Raw genomic sequence first — 8588 nt, forward strand, 5'->3', positions numbered from 1 at the left:
GGAGAAATATATTTTATTTCCAGGCCGTGAAGAGCTGAAACGCCACCACCCCACTGATGTGTTGGGTAGGCTGGGTCGATGTGGACTGCACTTGATGCAGTGTAGCGAGAGACAGACCTCCAACACTTGATAAAATGCAGCACGATTTTATTCAACATCCAAATTATTATACATGTTCAACTGTGGGTTGACACTTTGCTGACTTGACTGGAGACCTGACGCTAGCCTGACCAGACTAACCTAGCTACCACATGGTGTAGGCACTGGCCAGCTCACGAGCTCTGACTGTCTCAGAGGCTGGGCCCCGAGAGAGCGGGAAAACTGGTGCCCTCTGGCTTTATCGTGGTCGTGTCCTGTCTGGTGATTGGCTTCCAGTGGGGTGGCATCACGGTACAGTGGTTAGCACTGCCACCTTACAGCATCAGGGACCCAGGTTCAATTCTGACCTCGGCTGACTGTCTGTGTGGAGTTTGCACATTCTCCACATGTCTGTGTGGGTCCCCTCCGAGTGCTCTGGTTTCCTCCCACCTTCCAAAGATGTGCAAGATAGGTGGATTGGCCATGCTAAATTACCCCTCAGTGTCTAATGGTTAGATGGGGTTATGGGGTTGGGACAGGGGATTGTGCTGAGGTAGGGTGCTCTTTCGGAGGATGAATGCAGACTCAATGGTATGGTAGCAAGTTTGATTAGCAGCTTTTGGGTTTCGACATAAGGCAGAACTCAAGTCCCAATTAGTACACTTAAGAGCTGAACAAATGGCTGCAGAGTCAGTGTAAAATTCATAAGCCCGTTATTAAATCAAGAAGGTTGCAAAAACTGCAAGATAGTTTGAAAACATCATTTAAATCAAGATTGATGACCCAACAATGTGCAGGAACATGATTGTGTATTCTTTATTAAGTATTATTCTTGCTCTGCCTATTCACATTGCTGTGAAATAAAACAGATTAATGATTTGCCTCAAGCCTTGCTTCACTTAATGTGAACTTAGCTGACTTTCAAAGAATTTGGAGAAGAATAGCGCAAGAAAATAAGCCAGATGGAGGGTATTATTGATGAAATCTAAAGCTGTCATATACTTAGATATCGAGCAGAGTGTGCTCCCAAAAGTTAAGAGATTCACTTCACTAACAGGAGCGACCAATATCACGGAAACCAAAATGCTATCTACAACAGATCTGGGTTAATCAAAACTTGACACAAAATATAATACAGAATAGTAACGTTACAAGGAGTAAACAGAATGTATTGTGGCATGTTTAACTATAAACAGGTTTCTCCTACTTGTTAATGACAAACAAGTCCTGACATTTAAAATGAACTGCAGAGATTTCTTGAGATAGGGAACAGTTCTTTATGAGCAAAGTAACATTTTACCTGTCCAAGTCAGCTCTCACTACTATTGATATTGCCACAAATATAAGGATTTATTGTAAGCGTGGATGAGAAAAACAATCCAAATAATACTGGAACCAACGCTTTGCCATTGAAACCAAATTTGACAAGACAATCCTTTTGCAAAGATAAATATAAAAACAATGTGAACGTGTACTGCCGTTTTTAATTGACGACAATGTAACATAAATGTAGTCCCACCATTAATAGCCAAATGCAGCCTTGGCTCAGTGGAAGCACTGGCAGAAGGTGTGGGTTTTAAGTTCCACTCCAGGGACTTGTGCAGGTCACCCATCTTTTCAGTCCAGTGTTGAGAATAGCGAGGTACTGTCAAGCAACCTCACTAACATATAGGTTGCCTGGCCATTTTATCTCATTGCTGTTCACGGGACCTTTCTGTGCACAATTGGCTGCTGCGTTTCCCGAGGTTAGAGCAATGCCGACACCAAATAAGATGGCTTCATTGATTATAATTGGCGTGGGGATGGCCTGAGATCATGAAGGTTGCTGTATCAATTCCAATCTCTCTTTAGATTTAATATAAAAATTACAAATATTTTAACCAGTGGCAAAATTCTTTATTAAATTGTTGGGTTGTTATCTTTTGAATTCTATGTTTCTTTTGTGACATAAAATGAATTTTTAGTATCAACCGTCAGTTCAAATGAATTGCTGAAATTTGTAGAACTCCAGACCTCCATCGGTCTTTCCTTCCACAAATAATCTTCAGGTGTTTGAAATCCAAGCTTGACATTATTCATTGTTATTTCCTGATTCACTTTGTCTTCTCTTTCGCTCATTCAGCCTTTAATGATGGTCTCATACGAGGGTCACAGCTGGTCAACTAAGTTTCAGAGAAATAGATTTTTAAAAAATGTACTGAAGCGTATTTTGGGTCTTGATTTCTGAATATCTATCTGAAAATATCATTAATCTGCTCGGAGGATATAAGCTTATCTACATTATTAACACCCGTTCAGGATGCTGAGAGAATGAAAGGTCCGCTGAGTTCTATTCAGGGGTTAAAACACTGCTGAAAGACTGAGGAGGTGCAATGGGTAGCATCCCTGCATCTGACTAGTAACCTGTTCCAGAAATAACTAGCTACGGAAACAGACAAACGTCTGCCTTAGTACACCATTAGATGCAGGAAGAGAATTGGAAAGGACCCAGGGAAAACTTCTTGCCTCTCGTCAAATGCTTTTTGGAACCACTTCAATAAACTAGGGCGGCATGGTAGCTCAGTGGTTAGCACTGTCACTTCACAGTGCCAGGGTCCCAGGTTCGATTCCCAGTTTGGGTCACAGTCTGTGCAGAGTCTGCACATTCCTCTCCGTGTCTGTGTAGGGCTCCTCCGGGTACTCCGGTTTCCTCCCACAAGTATCGAAAGATGTGCTGTTAGGTGAATTGGACATTCTGAATTCTCCCTCTGTGTACCCGAACAGGCGCTGGAATGTGGTGACCAGGGGCTTTTCACAGTAACTTCATTGCAGTGTTTATGTAAGCCTACTTGTGACAATAAAGATTATTATAAAAATATTATGATTCTAAATTACCAGCTATGGAATTATCCAAGTAACTTGAAAATGAAAAGAAATTGATTGAAACTTAAATTTGAAGTTACAGTTGAAGAAAAATTGTAATTATGTAATTAATGAAGAAGAGATGAACCTCAAGTTATAGTGGGTCAAATACAAGAGCACATACAAGTGGATGAATATCCGTATCCTATTACATCTGGGAGAAATATGAACAGCATCATTGTAGGTTCTGTGGTGTGTTTGTAGTTGCCAACAGTTAGTGCCTTATTTTGTCCAAGTAATGCAATTCAAGTGAACTTAAAAATCTGGATCATTTGAAAGAGATTTGAGGGCAGGGACAAGTGTGAGCGATTTGGATTCTTTTGTTCCAAATATGTAAATAACCACATCATCACAACAACTAGAGAAAACCTCTTTCCAACAAATCTATTTCCCCCGAATCTCTCTTCCTCTCTAACTTTCATTTCGGATGAACAAGAATCTTCCAGCCAACTTCTTCAAAAGCACAAAGATCTCACATAAAAGATGAGAGCAGTGCTACATGAAAAGTGACACAATACTGAAGTGTTGGGTACTCTGAGACACAGACGAACCAATACGGTTGCGTATGGTACAACGCAGTTTTATTTCATTGAACTATCAACACAGTAAACTCTGGTATTCGGCACATGGTGAACCTCTGAGTGGCTGGCAATGAGGTCTGTGCCCTGAGTTCTCCCCTGCTCCAGTGTCCAGGAAGTGTCGTGTTCCCTGCTTTGTACTGTGTATGCTCTTGTCCGTGATTGGCTGTCGTGTTGTGTGTGTTGATTGGTCCGTTGATCTGTCCATCATTATGTGTGTGTGTATGTGCTGTGATGTTCACATGAATATCATGACATCCCCCTTTTTTTTACAAGGTTATGTGCCTACGTGGTTATAAATAGAGATGTGTACTGAGTGTAGCTAAATGTGTGTGTATGCAATATTTACAGCATGTACATGGGGTTTAACTATATACAAGGGGCAATGTCGGGTGTGACATAATAATGAGGTTGTACCATGAACAAAGAACGGGGAAACGTTGAACGATAAAGCGAATTCCTGTAACGATAAGACTATAAACATATTAACAAAGTGGTTGCATGAGTTCAATGTATAAACAGTCTCATAAATCCAGTTAAGTAGGTGGGCGACGAATTCGGGTTGACCGCCTCAAGGGTGGGTCTGGAACCACCGGCTGAGGAACGGGCCTGGCCACGGGCGATGATGGAAGGGGCATGGTAGCAGGCAGCTCCACGAAGTCGAAGTCAGGAACAGGAGGGCACGGTGTCGGTGTAAGGTCTCGTAGCGAGCAGGCGAAGAGCCCGGCGATTGCGCCGACGAACGGATCCATCAGGCATGCGAACCAGGAACGAGCGGGGAGCCACGCGTCGGAGAACTTCGGCAGGTGCTGACCAGCCACCTTCTGGTAGGTGGATGCGGACTTCGTCTCCAGGGGCCAGGGCGGGAAGACCAGTTGCCCGTATATCACATGACCTCTTCTGGCGACCGCGCTGCAGTTGCATCCTGTGCAGTACCGGAGCATGGTTGATCGTGGGCGCCAGGATGGAAGGTACAGTAGTCCTGAGGGCGCGACCCATCAGCAGCTGGGCTGGTGAGAGACCAGTGGCTAGTGGGGCCGAGCGATAGGCCAGCAGGGCGAGGCAGAAATCCGATCCGGCAGCAGCAGCCTTCCAGAGGAGCCGCTTGACAATGTGAACGCCCTTCTCCGTCTTTCCGTTGGACTGGGGGTGCAGAGGGCTAGACGTCACGTGTGTGAAGCCATATAAGGCAGCAAACGATGACCATTCCTGGCTGGTGAAACAGGGCCCATTGTCCGACATGACCGTCATCAGAATGCCGTGGCGAGCAGGTGTCTTTGCAGGCCCTTATGACAGCGGACAACGTCAAATCGTGCAGGCGTATGACCTCTGGGTAGTTGGAGAAGTAGTCAACGACGATGACATAGTCCCCACCTTCGCCCAGGAGGACGTCACCAGCTCATGGGGCAGAAGCGTCTCAGGAGGTTGCGCCGGCTGAAACCTTTGGCAGGTTGGGCAGTTGAGCACCATGTTGGCAATATCGTCACTGATGCCCGGCCAGTATACCGCCTCTCGGGCCCTCCTTCTGCAATTCTCGACCCCCAGGTGGCCTTCGTGTAGTTGGTCGAGAACCAGCTTGTGCATGCTGTGCGGAATCACAATCCGGTCCAGCTTCAGAATGACATTATCAATGACGGCCAAGTCGTCTCGGACATTGTAGAACTGCGGGCACTGCCCTTTGAGCCACCCTCCCGTCATGTGGCGCATCACACGTTGTAGAAGGGGGTCGGCCGCAGTCTCTCGGCGGATACAGGCCAGACTGGAGTCGTCAGCTGGCAGATTTGCCGATGTGAAGGCCACCTGCGCCTCGACCTGACATACGAACCCCTCCGAGACTGGCGGCGTGCTTACTGCTCGCGACAGGGCATCCGCAATGATAAGGTCCTTCCCTGGGGTGTAGACCAGTTGGAAGTCATACCTCCTGAGTTTAAGTAGGGTGCGCTGGAGGCGAGGGGTCATCTCGTTCAGGTCCTTGTTTATGATGCTGACCAGGGGGCGGTGGCCAGTTTCAACAGTGAACCGGGGAAGACCATACACATAATCATGGAACTTGTCTAAACCGGTTAGCAAGCCCAGGCACTCCTTTTCGATTTGCGCGTAGCGCTGCTCTGTGGGGGTCATGGCCCGCGAGGCATAGGTGACCGGGGCCCATGACGCAGTGTCATCCTGCTGCAGGAGCACTGCCCCAATGCAGGACTGGCTGGCATCAGTCGAGATTTTAGTAGCACGAGATGTGTCGAAAAACGCCAGTACCGGTGCAGTTGTGAGCTTGAGTTTGAGCTCCTCCCATTCCAGCTGGTGTGTGTGTTGCCACTGGAACTCTGTGGATTTTCTGGCGAGGTGGCGCAGAGCTGTGGTGTGGGAGGCAATGTTGGGAATGAACTTCCCCAGGAAGTTGACCATGCCTAGGAAGCGTAGCACTGCTTTCTTGTCTGCCGGCTGCGGCATGGCTGTGATGGCGCTCACCTTGTCTGCATCCGGACGGACCCCTGACCGGGAAATGTGGGCCCCCAGGAACTTCAGCTCGGTTTGGCCGAAAGAAAACTTGGCTCGGTTGAGGCACAGACCGTTTTTATGTATGCGTGCAAAGACGCGTTGGAGACGATAGATGTGCTCCTGTGGTGTGGTGGACCAGATGATGACGTCGTCCATGTAGACACGCACCCCTTCGATACCTTCCATCATCTGCTCCATGATCCTATGAAAGACCTTGGATGCCGAGATGATGCCAAATGTCATACGGTTGTAGCAGAACCTGCCAAAAGGGGTGTTGAAAGTGCACAGCTTTCGGCTGGACGGATCTAGTTGGATCTGCCAAAAGTCTTTAGAGGCATCCAGTTTGGTAAATATTTTCGCCTGGGCCATTTCACTCGTGATCTCTTCCCGTTTGGGTATGGGGTAATGTTCCCTCATAATATTGTTATTGAGGTCTTTTGGGTCAATACAGATCCGGAGCTCGCCGGAGGGCTTCTTGACACACCCCATGGAGCTGACCCACGGCGCGGGCTCCATGACCCTGGATAGGACCCCTTGGTCCTGGAGATCCTGCAGCTGCTGCTTGAGGCGGTCTTTGAGTGGCGCAGGGACCCTGCAAGGTGCGTGAATGACCGGGGTGGCTTCTGGTTTGAGCCGAATTCTATAGGTGTATGGCAGTGTTCCCATGCCCTCGAATGCCTCCTGGTTGTGGGCGAGGAGCGATTGGAGCTGTGCGTTAAACTCTGCATCCGGGAAGTCAGGCGTTCCGTCTGGAGAGAGAGAGTGGACTCGTTGCATGAGGTGGAGAGCCTTGCATGCCTGTGCGCCTAGCAGGGAATCTTTCGATGAGCCAACTGTCTCGAATGAGAGTGTGGGCATGTGTGTTTTGTGTGTCACCTGGAGCTGGCAGGATCCCATAGCCGGCATAACGTTCCCGTTGTAGTTGATCATCCTGCACCAGGACGGCCGAATTGGTGGTCTGACCTTCATGGCTTAGAAGGCTGACCATGCTATGAGGTTGGCGGAGGCCCCAGTGTCCAGGCGGAAAGTTATCCGTTGACCATCAGGGTGGCACACCATTCATCACCCGGATTGATCGTATTAACTCGGTTCCCATCAATGACCGCAACACAGAAGGCGTCTCGATCATCTGTGTCACCGGTCTGGATGTCGTCTGGGCAAGATTCGTAATGGGGAGGCTGAATGGTCCGCACGTCCCTGCGAGGTTGTTGGAATTGTGGAAGATTGACAGGTTGAGCTGCTCGACAGTAAGCAGCGTAGTGGCTCACCTTGCCACAGCGTAGGCATTGTCGGGTTCTCGCGGGACATTGCCGCTTTAAATGTGCAGCTCCACAGTTGCCGCACGTCGTGACGTCATGACGTTCGTTGCGCATCTGCGCATGCGCAGTTCAATCTTGCGTCGGGCGCGCCTGCGCATCACGTCCCTCAGTGTTGCCGTAGGTTTTGTCACGCACAAGCGCGGGAGGCCCCGAAAAGCGCGCGAAATGGCCGACGTTGTCCGGGCCGCGGGCCGGGAGGAACTCGATCGCCTGGACCCGTACGGCCTCGTGGGGCACCTGGCTCACCGATCCGGCCGCGTAGGACCCCCCCACCGCGCCGATTCGGTCGCCTGAAATTGTGCATAGCGGCTAGTCGCGTTTTCGTGCAGGACACAGGCTTCGATTGCGGAGGTTAAGGTGAGGCCTTTTATTTTTAAAGGCTGTTGGCGTAAGGTGCCCGAGGCGACCCCAAAAACGATCTGGTCCCGAATCATGGAGTCTGAGGTGGTGTCGTAACCGCAGGACTGCGCGAGGATGCGGAGATGGGTGAGGAATGACTGAAAGAGCTCATCCTTACCTTGCAGGCGCTGCTGGAAGACATATCATAGATTATCATAGAATTTACAGTGCAGAAGGAGGCCATTCGGCCCATCGGGTCTGCACCGGCTCTTGGAAAGAGCACCCTACCCAAGGTCAACACCGTCACCCTAACCCCATAACCCAGTAACCCCACCCAACACTAAGGGCAATTTTGGACACTAAGGGCAATTTATCATAGCCAATCCACCTAATCCGCACATCTTTGGACTGTGGGAGGAAACCGGAGCACCCGGAGGAAACCCACGCACACACGGGGAGGATGTGCAGACTCCGCACAGACAGTGACCCAAGCTGGAATCGAACCTGGGACCCTGGAGCTGTGAAGCAATTGTGCTATCCACAAGGCTACCGTGCTGCCCAATAATTCATCATTCCCTGACCGGGAATCGAACCCGGGCCGCGGCGATGAAAGCGCCGAATCCTAACCACTAGACCACCAGGGAAACTAACGATATCTCTCGAAGCTTTCATTGACCTCGACGTTGAAGTGTTGGTCGAGCTTGAGAAGGACCGTCTCGTATTTGGATTTGTCCTCGCCTTCCGCGAACACCAGGGAGTTGTAGATATGGATGGCGGCTGCCCTGCGGTGGTGAGGAGGATGGCGATCTTTCTGATGTCTGAGGCGCTCCCTCTTTCGTTGGCTTCCAGAAAGAGCTGGAAGCGCTGCTTGAATAGC

The 8588-nt window shown here is 49.4% G+C and overlaps 1 non-coding gene across 1 annotated transcript; it reads right to left on the reverse strand.

The window, feature by feature from the left end:
* Positions 1-8283: 8283 nt before the first annotated feature.
* Positions 8284-8355, reverse strand: trnae-uuc (transfer RNA glutamic acid (anticodon UUC)). The gene has a single exon. It is a non-coding gene; the product is annotated as a tRNA-Glu (tRNA).
* Positions 8356-8588: the final 233 nt, after the last annotated feature.

The sequence above is a fragment of the Scyliorhinus torazame genome, chromosome 1 (assembly GCF_047496885.1).
Source record: "Scyliorhinus torazame isolate Kashiwa2021f chromosome 1, sScyTor2.1, whole genome shotgun sequence".
Classification (NCBI taxonomy): Eukaryota; Metazoa; Chordata; class Chondrichthyes; order Carcharhiniformes; family Scyliorhinidae; genus Scyliorhinus; species Scyliorhinus torazame.